Raw genomic sequence first — 21435 nt, forward strand, 5'->3', positions numbered from 1 at the left:
ACATGTGAGCTGTTTGCAAACCATTTCCAAAATGAAGCTCCTGTCAATTTCAAATGAGATGTTAGGTAGGCTTCATGAGAACAGGCCTGGGTGCTGGTTTAAATTTCACCCTCCTGAGGGAGATTGTAGCCTACATAAACATAAACTGCTTATTTGCATGCTCTATCCCACGGTGGAAATTACAATGCATCATAATTAATATGCACATAAATTAAGACTGAGAGAGGGTTCTAGATTCCGCACGCAGGCGGTCCTCTTAAAGAAGAAAGAAGGGACTCTGTTGGCCCAGGAACAAGCTGACTGTTCACACGCTAAATTTCAGTCGGAGGGGGCAACAAACCCTCCTTCCCATGCCGCTGCTGGCCTGGGCCCACACAATAACCGAGCAAGAGAAGCAGAGATTAGTCAAACAGCTTTGAGATGTTTCTTCTTTTATTCACAGAGACCAGCAGATTACTTCCCTGGTCCTCCAACCCCATCACTATGACTTAATAGACTTGTTATAAAGTGAAGATCACAATTATGGTGACATTATATTATTTAATTAAAATGAAATTAAGGAAACCATAGGCTACTGACACTTCTCCTCTAGCTTGATCATTTTTAGAGAGAGACTGACTTCCAATCAGTACATTTAAACAAACACGGTGGCATTTATCTGTATATCTTTTACTGTGACATATCCATAACAAATGCAGGTTGATGTGGTAGACGAATCAGTATCATGAATCTATATCAGTGGCTATTGATAAATAAGAAGAAGAAGAAATGATGTATAAATTAATCATAAAATGGGTTCCTCAAAGCTCAATCTCAGCAAATTTGGGGCCTGTAGCTCGCTTTCCAAAGCATAATGATTAAGTCTTGAATGCCATCTGGTGGTCATTTAGGGTTCATGCACTTTTTAAAAAACAGCTGATTTTCCAGTGATGCTATGACTTTTCAAATCTTCCCATTGGTAATTAACACGTATTTTTCAGTATCTTAAATGGTCCTTTCAATATAATATATTTGTAATAATAAAAATAATAATAATGTTGCTCTAAAATACAGTCACATTGTTAACTTGAACTTCTATTTATTTTATTGAACTGTGATACAGAAAACCATAAAGGGCAGTAAGTACTGAAATGAACATTTTCTGGTATGAGAACAATATCAAAAATGTTTCCTCATGTTCCCATTATTCTAATATTATTTTTGTTGAGTAAACCACCTAAGCTAATTAAACAACAAATTATTAACAAATTATAACCAAGAGATTTCCTTATTTAAGAGTTGTTGTTGTTGTTGTTTTTTTTGTGCAACTGCCTGCGAGCCCAGTACCTGCAATATATCAGTGTAATCCGATTCACTGGGAGACAAAAGTTGCTATCTATCTATCTATCTATCCATCTATCTATCTATCCCTCTATCCATCTATCCATCTATCTATCTATCTGTCTGTCTGTCTGTCTGTCTGTCATAATAATAATAATAATAAAAAAATTTTCTGGCAGTAACCAAGCTATTGTTATTCTCTTTGTTATTCATTGCATTTTTTTTTAATCACAAAAAAACTATTTCTCAACACTTTGCCTAGATTTGAAATCTATCTTCCTGAAATTTCATGTACTGTAAAATACCTCAAACTCATAAATAATAAAAAGAACAACAAATTTCTTAAGGACTATGACCATATTTTTTTTCTAATTGAGGTTTCATATGTGTACCTGTTTGTATTTATATATATATCTTTTTCCCTCCGTTTTTCTTTTATGTTATTTGTATTTTGAATGGAGTGCTGGTACTTCTGTGAAAAAAAAAAAAAAGTGCAATATATAGACCATCTCTAATCAGCCTTCATTTATATTTTATCAGTTTGCAAAGCCAATTATATTATCCCTTCATAAATAAAACATATTTTTATTTAATGATTTACTTAATATTATTATATTATCATATATAAATAATTGTAAATACAGTAACTATCACATGCAGTATCACAAAGTGGGTGTAATTTTTGGGGTTGCCCTGCAGGTGACTGCATTATTCTTGCGATGACGTTTCTACAACACTCAGGGACGCGGGAAGTAGGGGTGCTGAGGGGGCTGCAGCACCCCCTGTTTTCACATGGTTGCAAATGCAACGCCAAGTTTGTTCATTTAAATTGATTCAGTTTTAGCATTTAATAATTTATTTGTAATGATCTCTGAAATGTAAATTGTAAGTGGGCTATAATAAACCCATGTTTATCTTTATAAACATGATTAATTTAACTTGTGATGTTTTCTATATGTGATGATTAGCCTAATCCTCGACACACACAGCACCCCCAACCGAAAACATATTCCCGCGCCCTTCTTCGACAATTTTCAAGTAATATTTATTTTATAAATTGTTATTATTATTATTGGAAAACATCTCATAATAAGATGAATCGTACGATTGTTATACGACCTACTTAAGTTTAATATGCGTTTGGAAAAACCATTCCTTGCTCTTTCACTGCTCTTGCCCCAGTGTGGCCACTAGAGGGCGCAACGTCACCATCCACAAACCACACACGAACGAACCATTCGAATTTGCAGGTTAAACTCTGGATACAGTGCAAGCTTCTCCACTACGCCACAGAATATCACGAAACTTACTTTTCGTTTGATAAAAAAAAAAAAAAACACAATACCAACTATACTGTAAATAAAAACCTGTGCTGACAATGTTCATTTTCTGTGAGCAAAATATAATATAAAATACTGTGATACAATGCATTAATTAGTATAGACGGTTTCATCGGGCGCACGCGCCTGGCCCGAAGTTAACTTCTGGTCAGTGTTTGTTTATCAGTCCGGCTATGGCGCCGGCTACAAACGCAGTTAAAGTTAAGGTGATGAGTAGACTGAAGTTGGGCTCAGGTGGTTGTGCTGTGGGATGTGTTTCCCATACATTTATTTATTTGTGGCGCTCGCCACAATATCAAACATGCCTAATAAAGCAGCGTTTGTGAGCCGTTACTGGGGAAACCTCTGTATCTCCCGCTTTAAAGCACCTCCTGCTGGCAGAGAATGAATTAGCATTTTCAGCAAGTCCGTCTGATTTACCCAGCAAACATATTTTGCTTATCAAAAATAATCTACTCTAGAGGTACTACTTAGCTGCTGTTATTGATTCTATTTGGAAGTCTACCGGAAGTTAAGTTAGGGCCACAAAAGCGCGCATGCGCAGTAACGTTTGTTTATGTTATTGCCGTTGAAACCATAGACATATGGTTGAAACCGCCTTATGTCCGCGTCAACCGGAAGTTGCTGCCGACTTTATTTCAGTGTAGTGACGTATTTCCATCTGAAACGGAATATTGAATAGAGGGCATGGTTTTATTTTGGCGCTCCTCCTCTCTCTCTCTCTCACTCATAGCTTTGGAGGGGTGTGTTTAAAAGGATATTCTGCCCAAGCCGTCAAACTGACATCATCAGAAAAGGAATGCCATTCCAGAGCGGAAGTAAATGTTCAGAATTTGATTCAAGATTACGAAGACAAACTTGCTCGGATTAATTGTTCACATCATTACTAGCAATGTGCGCTAGTAAAGTAAATAAAGTCAATTTTGATTTCATGCGGACTTTAAAAATAAGTGTTCTGTGAACGTTGAAGCTTTAATAACAAATATTTATCGGGAGTGTGTATGCTGGGATATCATAAATTTCATGGGACTTTAATGTTCAATAAAAAAAAAAAACAATGCATTAATTAGCATGCTGTCAAAATTATATCTTTCAAATCATACCTAAAACAGCAGCCATACATGGGGTAAATACTGATTTATTTATAATATATGGGAGATGCATTGCATTACGTAACACAGCCTTGTCACACATGATGCTGCATTTCTTTCCAGTGGTGATTTGACCGTGAGAGACATCTAGACACTTCAAAACGATTAGTTTTTAATAATAATTTGAGTCCCTTTTCCTAAGCTTTTCCACTTACTGAATTCTTGCCTGTTCCTGATTGCCATACATCCAGCAGCTCATTGTGGGGTACGTTTGATAGAGGCAGGAGGGTTTGTTGGCTTTGTTGCCATAGATACAGAGAGTTGCTAGGCAGCAGACAGGATGCTAGGGAAGCCAAGTGCAGCAGATCAGCGGGTCACTGCAGAGAGGAAAATTTTCACCCACACACCTTTCATCTGGATTAATACATTCAGAAATAAAGGAAAAGAGAAAAAGAGAGAATGAGGCAGATAGAGAGCGATGCATGGAGAGAAAGAAGCAAGTGTGCATCTGTGTGTCAAAGAAGGAGTGAGAGAGGGGGGGAAAGAAAAGGAAATGAGAAGAGAATCCATCTGTAAAGTGTCATTTCCAGCTCTTCTCAGCTCTGAAAGCAGCTGGTTTGAAACACGTGTTCGAGCACACAGGTACCGCAGCCCTGTGACGACTATTAAGCAATCGTGCCGAAGAGATTAAACTAATTTAAAGTTTAACACCTTTTATATGGTCAATACTGGTCCTGAATCACAATGCACAGCATAATATTTTGTTATGCACACCAAAGATGTAATCTGACTTTTTTTCCCTCGCTCATAACTGCCCACCGTGGTCGGTCAATAACTGCTCCCAGATCAGAGGGCTTGTCTGAGTCATCTCTGTCATTGCAGCCCCACTTTCATGATTGTTTTTGCCTGCAGTGAAGGTTTCGTGGCTGAATGGCATTCTGTTGAGTGCGCAGGCTGAGTGTAGGAAGCGAGTGATCTGAGAGAGGGCAACAGGGTGTCCATCTGTTTGTATAAATGCTCTTCCACAAAACCCCAGTGCATAAGCTCCTTACATAAGGAATAAAACAGAGTAATCTCTCTCCTCCACAGGTAGGCCTATATGCTTCTTTTAAGTAAATGCATAGGTTTTTCTTCATAATTTAGTTAAGTGCAACACGCTGTTTTTCATTTATTGGAGACGTTTGCAACTCATCCGAGAGACTTGTTAAATATGAAATAGCTGCTTTTGACTAAATCCAAAATCTAAACTAAACTAAAATGAATGTAAACTTAAATAATGACAATTTATGTGATAATCTCCTCAAGAGTATTTTGTTTGCATGGATTGCATCTCAAATAAAACGCAGACTTAAGGAGTTTTGTTTTTGAGTCCTGTGACTTTAAGTGTTCCTCCATCGCAGTGACGCACGCAAGCTCTGATCCGAGTATATGTCGCAAGTGCATTCTCATTATTCAATCCTTTAAATAAGATTTCGGCCTTGTTTTTTGTTCTCGTGTTATTTCAAAACACGTGGCGCTGCTTTCCAGATTGATCAGTGAAACTGTATCCGTTTCAGCTGCCTTCAAACTTACTTACTGCACTCTGACATTTTCATTTTTCTCTGTCTGCATCACCACCATTCCCTCTGTAAACACTATATTCCTCCACGAAAAATAGGGCTTTCCATGCTTTTATTGGATTGAGCGAAATTTCTCTTTCCTGGAACCACTAAATCAGTCTGGTCAAATACTGTATTTAATATTTTGTTCAAAAATAGGCTGTTCTTTATACTTAATGTTTCCTCGTGGTTAAAAGAGTTGCGAATAAAATGCATGAATGCAATTCTACTTCTACGTATTATGTGCTTTGAAAAAATGTACTTGCTGACGTAACCTTCTGAACCGTACACATCTGATATGATTAATAATAAAACGTGTTTAATATAGCGCACCAGTACAATACAACACAATGCTTGAAGGTTATTTTCAAGACATTTATATATTAAAAGTATTTCAAATATATAATACAAATACGTGTAATTATTACATTCCAGTTCTCAAATGTAAACACGGAGAGGAATTTTACAGGATTTTTTCATTAAAATGGGGAGGCGGATGAATACATAAACCGCTTCAGCGTGATCTCTTCCTACTGCACTTTTGCCCCGCCCACAATTCTGCTTCCACACAGAAGCGACCATATTTTAACCCGATTGGACGAATCACGGAAAGCTCATCTCTGATTGGCCACATTATCTGTCAATCATAATGCATTGCCAGTCATGGTGGATAGGACACTTTGTACATGGAGGTTTTTGACTGTACGGGCTAAATAATAACCCTGAACAGGAGTTAAGGATTCCACATATTATTATTGACATCTGCTCGGTGTTTTTTTATATCCTTGCCTGGTTTGATCTATATTACACTTCTTTCACGTATCGGGCCGTAAGAAACCTGGTGTTTAATCGCACAGATGTGGATCTTGTAGCTGCTCCGGGTAAGTCGTTCGTCCAGTCTAGCTGAAGCTCTAACAGTGCCGAATTATTGCCGTCACATCTCTGAATAATAATTAAAAAAAAATCTAAATTGAGGCTCTTTCGCGTTAGTGCGCAAACATACTCTGGTTATTTGTTGTATATGCGTCTTTTTATTGCATCAAAGGGGGAAGAGTCGCGACTGAAATCGAAGCTAGTGAGATACGGAGGTTCAGACTAAGCTTTTAATGACCAATTGGTGACAAGGGCGTAAGATATAACTCATCACAGTTACAGTACTTTTTAAATAATTATTTACCTTAAAGTTAGTGTATTATTATAAATCGTGACTTACGGGGCCGATATGAACGGTGTTCATTGTTGTGGTGCTTCTGACGAGCTGTCAGATTTAGTCGCTGTCTGAAATGTCAACATGATTTTGATGCAGTCGCACACATTTCGGCTCACTGTGTAGTGCGCTAGAGGATAGCATGTGTTATGAGGTATAACATTATGTGCTAACAACTGATTCTAGGTATTTTGAGGGGTTTTTGTGTGGAGTAGACTGAATTTTTTAGCACTCAAGCCACTTACGTATCAAGTTTGGTTGATCCTGCTCGTGGACTCCAAACAAAAGTTTGGTTTAACCTACGCAGTTCTGCGACACCACCCTCTCTCTTTCTGTTATGCAATAACAACATGTGTTTTTGGTGTATTAGTACTCTTAAAAACTTTCTTTGTGAACGTTTGCTGGCTCTAAAGTAAAACTTTTGATGCCAAGGTCACCTAAATATGATGTCTCCCAATGCAAAGAACCCCTCTTCCTAAGATATAAATAAAAATATTAAAGAAGAGTAATCGTGATATTATAAATACAAGTCAATGTTAAATTAAATAATTTGTCAAACAAAATAATAATAAAATTGCTTTTTATTACTGTAATAGCATTGTAGTAAGCCAAAAGAAATGATTCTGTAGGATATTATTATAAAAATATTTCCTTTGTATTATGGTGTTTTTCTTAAAGGGGTCATATGATGCTTTTTTAAAGATCATTATTTTGTGTATTTGGTGTAACAGAATATGTTGACATGCTTTAATGTTCAAAAAACACATTATTTTTCATTGTGTCATTAATAGGAGTCCTTAATGAAATATTCATTATTAATCTCATGATATAATGTCATATATTGTCAATTTTGGTACATTCAAAATAGCTTTTTTCTGTCGGCCTCCTGGAGGTCCCCGGAGCCCAGTTTGAAAACCCCTGTCAAGGCATTCAGAGAAGAAATGTCACTTTAACAAGCTGTAAAAGTGTGAATTCAGTCTCTCATAAAAATACGTTAGTTTGAAGTTTCCACAGGCTGACTTGTAAGTGTGAAGTGCGTCTGTCCTGATGCTTTGCCGTAGTGTAATGTGCGTGTGTACAAAGCTTTTGATTGGTGGCTTCAGAATTCCAGCTCTCATTATAGGCTGAATCTCATAATGAGCAGAATGTCTAGGTCATGCAGACAGGTACTGTGCTGTCGTGATTCCCAGCAGGGTGTCAGCTCTACCTCCAGAGTCTCAATGCTGTAATGTCCTCCCACCTGGGGAAGCAACAACAGTCAGAGAGAAAAGATTCTTTTACGCATTACAAACCTACCACTGCTGTTTTGAAATGCTTCAAAAAAGTTTTCAGAAAATAACAAGCATCCTGCGAACAATCACATTCGTTTCGTGAAAAAGCACTGCTTGCTAATGGGAAGTTTGATGGATGGAAATGATTAAGTGGATGCAGTTCAGAAAATGTTTTTGTTGTGATGGAACATGAAACCCATTTAAGCAGGGCAGGATGATGCAAAACATGACAGAACAAAAGTAGTGTTATGTCTTCATCCTGATCATCTATAGTGATGTTTTCATCACCATGAAGTCAAAATAATGACTATTCATCCTGAGTCTCTTATCTAGTTTTCCACATAAACAAATTTATGACTGTGCTGCCACTGTTTTTATTAGATGTCTGATAAAGATCTGTCTGTCTTGTATTTGATGTGTGGATTTTATTACATGTGCCCTCGCATGTGTCGCATTTGTTCTCATTGTGAAATTTCGGAAATATCCTTTGGTCACATGTTTTAATCCATTTTTCCACTCGAACAATGTCTCTGGCCTTTAGTGTCTCCCTGAAAGCGTTTGACGTTTTTTTTAACACACACAAAAAAAGGATATTTTGAAGAATGTTTCAACTGGATTTGTCCATATAATTATAGTCAATGGGGTCCAAAACATTGACTGGGGGGAAAAAAAACAGAGAGAGACATCAAAATATCTTCGTCATGTTTTGAATGACATGAGGGAGTGTAAATGGTGACAGAAGACACAGTGATTGCAATTTTGTCCTTGATCAGTGGCATCTGATATTGGCCAACATCTGATTGGAAACAAATCCACTTTAAGGTCATAGCGCTGCTGATTAAATTATGTTTTATGGGGAGGAGGGGGGGGGCCTTCCCTGCCCTTTCCAATTCAAAATGGCCTCAGTGTCCTTACTGGCTGTGCGGTTGGTGGAGCAGGGCATGCTGAAGGGCTGAAGCTCCTCCGAGAGAGCACAGCCCTCCTTCCCTGTGTTAATCTCTCCTCCAGCAAGCTCTTAATTGAGCCGTCATCAGCTGATCTAGGGGTTAAACATCAATTAAGGTAATGAGCAGTGTGAAAAGAGACCACTGAAGATGAGGGCAACCCTTTTCTGCTGGAGATGAGATGAGATTGGCAGGGCTTTAGGGTTTTTGACAAGCAATCAGAGTTGCATGTTTTTAAAATGAGCTTTTGAAATGTTACTTAAATATATGTTATGTTTATATAATAAATATATTTATATATAATATAAAATATAAGAATATAAATATATGCTGATCTAGGGGTTAAACATCAATTAAGGTAATGAGCAGTGTGAAAAGAGACCACTGAAGATGAGGGCAACCCTTTTCTGCTGGAGATGAGATGAGATTGGCAGGGCTTTAGGGTTTTTGACAAGCAATCAGAGTTGCATGTTTTTAAAATGAGCTTTTGAAATGTTAGCACTAGCAGGCATGCTTTGGTTTTCATATTGTGCGCTGGTATCTCAGACTTGATAAAGATGTGATGTGGGCACCTTTTTCAATTAATAATAGGGCCTAAATGTTTAAATATAAAATGTTTTATTACTCTGTGGTTAAAAAGTCAGTTGTGTGTGTGTGTGTGTGTGTGTGTGTATGTATGTATGTATGTGATTAATCGCGATTAATCATTTGACAGCACTAATACATATATGTGTATATTCATATAAATTCATATATATACATGTATAAAGTTAGGTACCAAGCCATTTTTTGTACTTAATATTCTAATATTGTGATGCCTAAATTCATGTATAGCATTAAAAAAGACATTTAAAATACATTTTAATTTATTATTTAAATTTAATTGATCATTTATTGGTTATCGGCCATGGCATGAAAATAATAATCTGCCAGAATTTCGATATCAGTGCATCACTAAATAAAAGATTTATGACATTTTGTGACAGCTTTCCAAATGCATGTTAAATAATGATGATGTAAGCATCATTTAATGTAATAATGATTATTAATGACAGTTATTACAAAGTGCTATGAAATTCCATTCTTTTAGTTGTTTCAAGACCCCATCCAAGTTCCCGTTTCCTTGAGACGGCATGAATTTTCTAGACTGACTTGGAAGGTAGAAGATTTCTGGACTAGATTTTGCTGTCCAAACAAGGTCTAGAACAGTGTGGTTACCTCAATGCTGAAGTACTGGTGTCATCTTACTGAGGAGATAGCAGCTGTATCCCTTATAAAGACCACTACTCATGCATTTACACAAACATGGGTTAAAAAGACAGACCACCATTCATGCTCTCGCTGCTTGAAGAACCCCCAGGTTTAACCTTTAAGTGTCTCTTTAATGCCTATGTGCATATCATGCGATTTCTACATCATATTTTCTGTTTCCGTTTCACTGCATCAGAGGTAATGGCAGCACATATGCTTTCACAGTATTCTTAACCACACCACAGAACCATTTTTCATTTTTTGTAGTAAGACATAAGCATGAATAATTGGTCCTCGTGTGAACATCTTTTAATCATTTTATTATGCAAGACACTGAATGCATTATTAGGTAAATGATGAAATTGCTGCCTTTATTCTAGTTAACATCCGAATGCTTGATTAATGAGCGCAGGCAGCTCAGACATCTGTCGTTCTTGGACATTTTCACGTAGTCTCCACGACACTGATTTCCATTTTGTGAATCAGGCGTATTTGGTTAAACTCAAAATATGTCATCATCAGTAGTACTGAATTCCTTAAAATTCCCCTTGAGCTAAAATGATGTGTGGTGACCTCATTCCGGGTGTGCGGTTAAAAGGAAAACAAAAGAGAACCTGAAAAATCAAATTCTGTTTATTTTTGGGATTAATCTACACTGTAAAAAAAATTCCATAAAATTTACTGTAAAAAACCGGCAGCTGTGGTTGCCGGAATTTTACCATAAAAAATACGGTAGCAACGTTTTAGGTTTTACGGTTTTAACTTAAATTTACAGTTAAATACCGTAATTTCATTTGATATAATGTTAATATACCAACCTATTGAAGTACTGAAATCTGTTTTGTACCTTTGTAATACACTGATAACCACCAAATGCAGGTCGTGTTGAGAAAGTCACACGATGAACCAAAGCCTATCACAAGCAGCTTTTAAATAATAACATATATAGAAGGTGCACAGTGTCATTCACACTTCACCGTATATAGTAGGGGAATTTACCGTTAACCATTTAACAGGCTTTTACTGTAGCATTTTTACAGTCTTTTACCGTTAAATTCACGGTCATTTTTTACAGTGTATGCAAAGAATTAGAAGTTTGGCTCTAAATATGGTTAATGGCTTCTCCTTTCTGTCTGCATCTGTGTGGATATTTTGGTTCTTGTATGACGGTGGTGTTTAGTCGTCAATTTATCCAGATTATGTTTTTTTTTCCTCTGCTGAATATAAGTGTTAGTGGATGAAATATCCAATTGCATAAAACCGACAGCCATGACCTACATAATGTTGTTTTGATATTCAAATACGAAATATTTATCTCATGAACATCCAGTAACATTTTTATTTCTTTTGTTTATTGAATACATTGCATTCCTTAGAATAGTTCACCTGAATATTTAAATTCTGTTATTATTTGCTTACCCTTATGTCGTTTCAAACCTGTATGACTTTCTACTTTAGAACACAAAAGAAGATATTTCATTAAATGTCTGTGATTTTTTTTGTCGTCCATACATTCAAAGACAATAAGGTCCAATGTTCTTGACTTTCATTATATGGACAAAAAATAATATGTTTTTCAAAATAGCAGCTTCTTTACCCATCAGCTCTCTGTCACTGTCTGACTCGGTGTGCTTTTTCCTTCCAGAACAAAGCAGAGAACTCACTGTCATCTTGTCAGGTCTCGTCTAGTGTAACCTGTGCATACCCGACACAGATATTTCCCTTGGGAACACACACAAAGTCATTTACTGCAACCTTGTACCTGATTCTGCAGCATGATGTAGGAGACGATAGAATAAGATCTTAATGATTTCAATCCCATGTTCTTATAGAGACAGAGATAACAGCAACTCTTCCTCTGTTCTTCCTGTCAGTAACTGGCTTACTAATGATATATGACCTAACACAGAGATTAGCTCTGTCTCACGTTCAGGGTTATTCAGGATACTTGAGTTAAAAAGGCTTAAAGGGATAGTTCGGCAAAAAATTAAAATTCTGTCATCATTTACTCCACCTCATGTCATTCAAAACCAGTATGGCTTCCTTTCTTCTGTGGAACACAAAAGAAGATGTTTTGAAGAATGTTGGTAACCAAACAGTTTTGGTTGACTTCCATTGTATGGACAAAAAACACTGAGATTTTTCTCAAAATATCTTCCTTTGTGTTATTATAAAGAAAGAACTTTATACAGGTTTGGAATTAAATGAGGGAGAGTAAACATCTTGATTATTTAAAAATATGGGTTCAGTAATCACTGAAGGATATTGGACCTTTTTTATATTATTCGTAGGTCTTTTGCATCAGCATTAAAGGGGTCATATGATGCGATTTCAATTTTTCCTTTCTCTTTGGGGTGTTACAAGCTCTTGGTGCATAAAGAAGATCTGTAAAGTTGCAAAGACTAAAGTCTCAAATCCAAAGAGATATTCTTTATAAAAGTTAAGAGTCAACCACGCCTTTGTATTTACAACACTGTTCCAGAACACTTCAACCCAAATATTCAGATGTGTGCAGCACATTTTATGGAGGACTGTTTCCTGATCCTGGTAGAGTAGACTACAATGCTGGCTGTTCTGACTCACACTGTAAGTACGTTTTTATATTTAAAGAGTTTTTGTATTTTATATTTTTTATATTTAAAACAAGTTTTTTGGGCAGTGTAGAGTAGGGCTTGTTGTTTGTCATTTCTCCGATCACAAATGCAGACATGGTTTTATGTTTACGCGGCGCGATGCAACGCAACGCATAAAAAGACCGTATAAGTCATTATAATCCATAATTATGTCCACACTGGATGCAACAAATGCCTCGTTTATAATGGGTTTTCATGTTTTTGAATCATCGCTCCGGCCTGACAGGGCATCATCACAGTATGGTAGGGGCGTAACATTTCCGTCACACGCTTGAGGTATTCGGCCAATCATAATGCACTGGATAGCTGGCCAATCACAGCACACCTTGCTTTTCAGACCGATGAGCTTTGTAAAAATCGACGCGTTTCAGAAAGGCGGGGCATAGAGGAGAAACAATAATGTACAGTATGTGGAAAATAATGTGTTTTTTTAACCTTAAACCGCATAAACACATTTCATTACACCAAATACACAAAATAATGTTCTTTTTAGCAACGTCATATGACCCCTTTAATGGCCTGTATTGTGGAGCACTTGGTAAATGAATGAATGGACTGCAAAAATGCTTTTAAAAATCTTTGAACACAGTGTTGCTGTTAGCATGACTGGGCGGCACAATCGCACAACCTAGTGTTGCATGGGTTGGATAGCGGACGCACTAACGGGGTTACAGTGGCGTGAGAGCAAGGGTTGGCCATCACTCCCGCACAGCTGAAACAGCAAGCATTGAAGCCAAGTGCTGAGACCGTACACTCCTGCATCTCTCATTTCGCCTTTTGATCTGATTTCTTTCCAATTCTTTCTCTCATTCTCCCTTATTGTAGTTTGGGGCCAAGCACTGCAGGTACGTAGGCCCTATTGTGTTCATTATTATTATTACTATTTCTCTGGCTAGGGCTCTGTGGTGGTCCCTGGAACTGTTTGAAGGAAAGTTGAGAAATTTGGCATGCTGATTTGGGTGGGAATGAATTGTCCTCAGAACAACTTTAGGGTCTCGCGTTCAAACTGTCAGCTACATTTTAGATTTTTCTTCTGCCTTTGCACCTTTTTTGGTCTAAAAAAAAATTCCTTGGCACCCTCTTAAGGACAGCACCACCCAGGGGTCAAAAAAATTGTTCGATTATGTCAACATTTCACTTCATACCTTCTTAATATGTCTTAGGGCAGGGGTGTCAAACTCAGTTCCTGGAGGGCCAAAACCATGCAGAATTTAGTTCCAACCCTGCTCCAACACACATACCATGTAGTTTTCAAATAAGCCTAAATGACTTGATTAGCTGGATTAGGTGTGTTTAATTAGGGTTGAATCTAAACTGTGCAGGGCTGTGGCCCTCCAGGAACTGAGTTTGACACCCCTGTTTTAGGAGTCCAATAACTCATGATGAGACTCTTTTGTCATTAGAAGCCATGACAGCCATGTTACTTGTTGGCTATTTTGAATTTTAGTAAAAACTTTAGGAGTTTTTCTTTTCAAAATTTGTCCAGTCTTCAACCAATTTGGGTCAGGTAATCTAAAGACCATGTCTGACAAAAATGATTGAGTATATATTTTGTATTAAGAATTGTTTGCTTGTAAGACGCGAATAAATTTGACAGTCTTTTCTAGGGATGCACCGAATGTTCGGCAACCTAAATTATTCGGCTGAAAATAGCAAAAAATAAGCTCTTTCAGTGTTCGGCCGAATAAGCGAAAAGACCGAATAAATTGTACTGAACAATGACGTGACGCGATCAAATAGAGGCGCGCGCTAATGCAGCAAACATGACGGCAGTGTGGAAACATTTAAAGCTGTCCGAGAAAGATGCAAAAATCATTACAAGCACCGACAGCGGGAGACTGTTTAGTACTGCATCGCATGTCTTCGATGAGAAGAGGAAGGGTGGTTGTTGCTGGTTACTGTATGATGATTGAAATCGCGAAATGCCCTTAAACAATTAAATAAACTGCAGAATTTTATGTTTTCTAATACACGCACGAATTGCATGTATTCTGACAGCGCTGCACGAGCTTGCGGCGGCAGGGTTCAAAGTCCAAGCACTGAGGTCTTACTGCGGGTTTCTGCCAAAATAAAAGCTGTGAAAAAGCAAGAACTCAGTCAACATTAATAAATGTTATTATTGTAATTTTACTGTTGTTCTGTAAAATAAAATTTAAAAAAGAAAATAATAATGAAAATAATAATTACAACAGCTCTATTAATACATTTATTGTAACATTTACACATAGTGTTCAGACTGGGATCTGTAATATTTTCTAATGTTTTAAAAGAAGTCTCTTCTGCTCAGCAAGGCTGCATTTAGTTGTACGGTAAAAATACATGCCTGATTCAAGAAGGGGGTCTAAAAAATGGCCAAAAAATATTATTTTACTAACTTATTCATTTGAAGTTAAGTTGTGTTTTATTGGTCGAATGTCTGCTAGAATGTTAAAAAATGTTCAGTGTTAAGTAAATATTTTTTAATTGTTATGTAAATGATTTTTTCTTTGAAAAGCAAGACAAAACAGTAAAAATCACATTTTGGCTATTTAATTTATGCAATGGTGAAATAATTGGCAAAATGGGGAAAAAAGCATGAAAAACCGTATTCGTCCTTCGGCCTCGGCCCAGTGTTTCATTTTGTTCAGCTTCGGCCTCGGCCAAGAATTTTCATTTCGGTGCGTCCCTAGTCTTATCGCAATGCTATCGGCAACTGAAATGAAACTTTGTCACTAACGCTAGGCGCATGTACGTTCACTTTAAAACTTTGATATCAGACAGTCTATAGGAAAAGTGTTACATATCACTCGCAGATCTTAAAACTACCATAGTATCCTATGTCATCAACAAATGGCAAAATGAAAGGGATCAGTGTGCAAACAACAAATTGCATGAAATTAACCTTACTGTGGGTAAAATATGTAATAATTGCTGGAATCAGATCACTTATACACAATGCTGAATACTAGAGTATTTAAGTTTTTAATATCAAATGAAGGTATCTTTTAAACATATTTTATTGAATTGTATTGGTTTAAGTTCACTTATGAACATTTTAAGGAAAACTTTAAAAACCTTTAAAAACCTGCCAAGGAAGCTGGAAATGCGGTAAAACACCAACCAGACAACCAACCAACCAACTTAACAGATAGACTAAAGTCATAATTTGTTTTGAAATGCTTGGAAAACATTTTATGAAAGTGTACTGTAAATGTTTTGTGCTTGACTGAAATTGTACCAGCTGTTTTTTGAAGTTGTACTACCAGACCAGATTTGACTTTTTATAATACAAATGTAGCTCAACTTCATCCAACACGAATACACGTTAATTGGACAACAATCGTAGTCTGCATTTTATTGTCGCCGTACCCTAAGGCTAACGAAGCAGTTTGTTTACAGCGCCACCTAATGGTCAAAACTTCAAATATTTATTTTTGCTTATAACTTTGTAATTTCGTTTACATTGGAGTACAATTCAATATAGTGCTTGGCCTCAGTAATTGCTGCTTGCAGCTGTATTTCTCGTTATTCTGCTATTTTACTTGCTGCTGTCTCTTTCTCTCATGGGGCACTACAGTTCTATGGCAGTACAGCTGTGGTTCTTGTCTAGGGCCATCTGCACACATTGTCTCCTTCGCTCTTGAGGCTCAGTATGGCCGATCTCTGCCATGTTTTAATGGAAGATTGCTGGCTGGCCTCCTCTCATCACAGGAGATGCAGGCAGCAGTATGGAGAGCCGGGAAATATGCCAGAGAGGGAGGAGGGACAGGGAGAAAAAAATCCCCTCTTTCTACTTCCAATGTGACACACTTGGTTTGCGTGTGTATGAGTGTTTATGAGTGTTTACTCATGTGAATATGCACGCTTCTCTCAGATGGAGCTCTGAAAGCAATTGTGCACTTGAAACAACAAAGCTCGGTCGGCCAGTTAGATCCAGCCATTGGATATTTGGTTGTAGAGGTCTATAAAATATTACCTCATGTTAATGTTTTATTTTTGTGAGTTGGATTTAATTGATTAATGAAATATGTGTTTTTCTTTGCTGTCTCTCTTAGAGAGGGCTCTTTTATCCCGCACACTTGCTTACACGTGAATGATTACGCATCTTTTCCGTGATCTGCCTTCAGCAAGGATTCTGTGAATCTTAACCACTACATGTTTTCTACAGCCAATGTTTATATTATTCAAATGCTACATAAGCACTCCTACAGTCCATCTTGAGGGCAGCAGGCAGCACTTTTCTTTCTTTTTTTCTTCTTTTTTCTTGTCTTCTACTTTGCAAGTCTTTATCAAGTGCTTTACCAGAATGTGTTACAAGCTTTTAAAAAGGCTAGATTTCATTGATGTTTGTCTTATGTTATTCGTTTACTCTTCACGCTATTTAAATATAGACATTTTAGGACATTTGACTAAGTCAGCTGTGTTCTATTGGTTAGCATATATGCCTGACACATTAAGTTAAGGTGCTTGTACTAAAAAATAGTATGCACAAAACACTGCCTTTAGAAAGTATGGGGTTAGTAAGATTTTTGAAATAATATTGCCTATTACATTGCTTATGCTCACCCAGGCTGCATCTATTTGATCAAAAATACAAGTTAAAACAGCAATATTCTGAAATATTATTACAATTTAAAATAACTACGGTCTATTTTTATGTATTTTAGAATGTAGTTTATTCCATTGATGGCAAAGCTCAATTATCAGCAGCTATTACTCCAGACTTCAGTATCAAATGTTCCTTCAGAAATTATTCTGATGTGTGGATTTGGTGCTCAAGAAACAATTTTTATGATCAATGTTGAATATTTTTGTGGAAAATGTGATACAATTTTTTCAGGATTGATTGATGAATAGAAATTTCAAAAGAACAGCTGTGCTGTAGCAACAGTAGTTCTTAGTGTGTGTGTGTGTGTGTGTTTTAATTTAAACAAATTATTTTTGATATCGGCCACATATTCCATATTGTTGCATCTCTAGGAAAATACAGCCTGTTTGACTCTGCTCTGGCACATTTTTACCTTTTATTTTCTTGCTTAGTTACAATGAACAAATTACATTTTATTAAAGAAAAAAAAACAGTTTTCAGTTACTGAGTAAAAAAATAAAGTCCTTCACAAAGCTGGCATGTCAGACCCACGTGACTCTGTTGCCATCTGAACATTTTGCTTGCTGCACACAGTGAATAGAAACATTTGCTGAGGTTATCAAAGACGCAGACAGAACAAGGAGACTCACTGCGCTGAGGAAACAGAGAGGAAGAGCGAGGGAGACGGGGAGGCCGCCATCAGAAATAAATAACCTGCGGTGGAGGAAGGGTTTATCACAGTTCCTCTGCGGTACTAACAGGTGTGCCTATATGTGCGATTGTGCGTGTGATTCAGAGTGTAAAAGCTCCAGGATGAGGACAAGGGCTGTGTGTTGGGGGTTGAGGGGATGTACGGGGTTAAAGAGGTTGTGCCCTTCCCACCTGTAGCCTGTCAGCTGTTGCCTGTTGAAACGTCAGCTGTTTCTGAGAAGTGTGTGTGTTTGAGAGAGAGTGAGCTCCTTTGAGTGTTCAGTAGGATGGTAGAAGCTGTGTGTGTGTGGGCCGCTTCTCTCATGTTAAATACCTTTTGAGAATTGTTTTTTTTTAACACCAGAGACCCATCACTTCTCACCCTCCTAAACATTGGAGAGAGAAGATATCATCTCTTACTGACAGCTGATGGCTCTTTGTCATAGTAAAGGCCCTGACGTTTACTCATGTCCTTGACTGGTTTAGACTCTGATCAACCCGGCACGCGGAAAGCTGCAGTGAAATCATCTAGGCATGCATGATAGAGTGGTACTATATGAGTTATCAGCCAATATTAGAGAATTTGTACATTTATCAATAACAGGCAGTGTTGTAGTAGTTTAATTGTTCTTGCTCGTTTCCTATATTTTTACATTTAGATTACATTTGCCTTCATCTAATACTCACTTAAAGTTAATTTTTAAAATAATTAAATTTTAACACTATTAAATGTAATATTTAGCCAAATTTTGTGATGCCTAAATTCATTTGTAGAGAGTGATTTTAGGTTTTACTGTTTTTATACAAGATTATTTGTATAGCGCTTTTCGCAATATATACTATTTCAAAGTAGCTTAACAGAAAATGCTTGTTTCAGTGTTAAAATTAGGAAGTATTCTGTTATCAGCCAGACATAAGTGTATTGAATGAAGTAATGTCCATATGGAAGTAATATACTACAGATATAATCTAATAAATTGTATATGGTTAGTTAACATAATTTTTCAGTTCAGCAGACACATCAAATGTGTTAGGCAGCAATTACAACTTGTGCTCCTATTGATTACAATATAATGATAATATTGCAATATATAAAGATAATATTTAACAGCTTTTTATGTGTATATGTTGATCCGAAATAGGCCGTTTTAAAATTGTGCATCGGTAATATGAATAAATATAGAAATATAGACAGTAAAAACTAAGGAAAAAATAAAAAGGGTTAGACTTTATGGATCTTAATAGTGCGTTTGCGTTTGCAAACACATTTACATTAACACTTTCATTAAATGTGATTAGAATCATTCCCAGGCCACCTCCAAATTTCAGTGATCAGATCGCAGACAATGCATGTTACTATCAGGTGTAAATAGGGCCATAGAGAATTGAGTGTGGACTCTTTTGATGAGAACCAGTAAATAAACCTCTAGGAACCCCATAGTAACTTGCTAAAAACCCTTAGCACCTGAATAGCAGCATTGTGTCAGCGAGTTTTACAGACTGCTCAATTTTTCTTCAGACAATTTGGCAAGTCCAAAATATTGTCTGTATTGCTTTACATTTTTGTGTTTATTTTCTGTGAATGTCTAATGTAAATCTTGACAGATTTGGAATAAGTCTTGGTTTAACAAAAGCTCTGGCTTGTGCCTTCTCAAGAGCTGTTTGAAGGGTCAGAGGAAATAATTTCAGATTGTGGCACTGTCTTCTCGAGTAGCAGCTGAAGGGGCTTAGGCAAAGACAAACAGGTTGCGTTGTCTGTTAGGACTCATCTAGCTCATCTTGACCTTTACCCTTTAGCTGTGACTGTCTGACTAGTTTGGGAGATACAGTGTTTCTGTGAATTACAGAGCGTTTAGTGATGACATCAGGATGGGGGATTCGACTGATTCTTTTCAGCACATTTCTTTTACATCAGTGCATGAGAACAGCATGTTTATTCTTCAGCTAGATTTCACTGAGGGACATCTGAAATGTTAAAGCACTTCTGGAAGAAGCTTTTAACAATGATATTTGTCTGCAGAACTCAACTCAGGTCATTTAAATAGGACAGTGCTTGTTCTGTTATTTGGTCTGGTTAGTTATAAGGCCACATGCTGTTCCTGGTATGGGAATCCTTTTATGACAGTGCGTTTTCTGGGAAAGGGGATATGGGAAGACGTGATGGAGTAACTGAAGTTTTTTTCTGCCCATACCTCATATGTGGAACTAAAAAATCTCTGAAAATCAAACTTCTTCCTGGACTTATGGTAATGCTGTGTTGTATTTATATGACAACTCACAAATAGGGAAACGAAACCATCTTTGCTCATATCCTGTGTAAAATCTTCTTTCGTTCATATTTTGAAGAATGTAAAACGAGTTTACACTGGAGTCTGACTGTAAGAGAATGAATGAAAGTGTCAGATATCATTCTCCATACACAATTTTATAAAAAATGGTAAGCAATTAATTAAATGTTAAACATCAACAACAGTAAGGAATTTTTTCTTGTCAGTAATTTGGATTTTTTTTCTGTTCTGCCAACCTTTTTACTGGTCTCATTACAAAAAAAATTATTTATTTATTTATTTTGTGTGTGTGCTAAAAAGTGTGTTTAAAAAAATGTTATTTTTTTTATTAAATGTGACATTTGTTTTATTAAAAAAAGATTATTTATTTATTTTAAAAAGATTATTTACAAAATATGTTATTTTTGTTTGTTTTTAAAAAATACAAAAGATAATTAAAAGTTTTTTTCTTACATTCTTTTGTATTTAAATTTGCTAAAATACAGCTATAATGTAACTGTATTATGTTGTATTATTATTTAATAAATTCAGTATTATTTAACAAATTCATTAAATACACTTTTGCTGAAAAACTAACCTCTTAAATTTTAGCCAACATTAGCTGATGCCATGTACACTGTAACTTCCATATTTGATGGGGACGTGGCCAATATGCACATATGTATAATAACATAATGTGTTTCTACGTGGATATGATGTATGTTGTTCAATATTACATTTAGTTGCACCTCCCAAACCTGAATATGTGATTCTTTCTCTACACAGAAAGCGAAAGAGAGTTAACAAGGAAACAGGATCTTAGCAGACTGATGATGACCAGTCAATGATTTTTGTTGTTCTAGCAATTGTGTCCTCTTGATTTTGGCCCGTGTGTGTTACGTTAAAGATGTTTGTATTTTTTTTCTCACTAATGGCAGATTTCCAGCTTGATTTTAGCATAGGGAGAGTTTCATTTCCCCCCCGTTCTCTTATCCACAACATTTATCCATATAAGTTACTCTTTGTGAGAAACCGCAGTGTCCAGACCTCCTCCTCAACCCGTAACGTTCTCAGTGCCAGAGCGTGATTTGTGCCCAAAATGGCTTTTTTTTGTCCCTCCCATTGGAAACTCATTGACATTGCCAATGGCCTTTGCATTCCCACACCCCCCGAAAGCCCTTCTGAGATTTTGAGGTCAGGAAAGGGCAAATCTTGAGATTTGTTCTTGGTGAAACCGTGATTGTTCTTCCGAAAAT

At 36.7% G+C, this 21435-nt stretch overlaps 1 protein-coding gene across 1 annotated transcript in view; it reads left to right on the top strand.

Annotated features, from left to right (window-relative positions):
- The first annotated feature begins 6007 nt into the window (after positions 1-6007).
- Positions 6008-21435, top strand: part of LOC107741762 (myocyte-specific enhancer factor 2D homolog) — a 75410-nt gene continuing 59982 nt past the window's right edge. The window contains exon 1 of the mRNA XM_016554538.1: positions 6008-6230. The gene's annotated coding sequence lies outside the window, so the exon portion shown is untranslated. The remainder of the gene's footprint in view (positions 6231-21435) is intronic.

This window comes from Sinocyclocheilus rhinocerous, unplaced genomic scaffold (genome assembly GCF_001515625.1).
Source record: "Sinocyclocheilus rhinocerous isolate Xijiao unplaced genomic scaffold, SAMN03320098_v1.1 scaffold616, whole genome shotgun sequence".
In the NCBI taxonomy this organism is placed as follows: Eukaryota; Metazoa; Chordata; class Actinopteri; order Cypriniformes; family Cyprinidae; genus Sinocyclocheilus; species Sinocyclocheilus rhinocerous.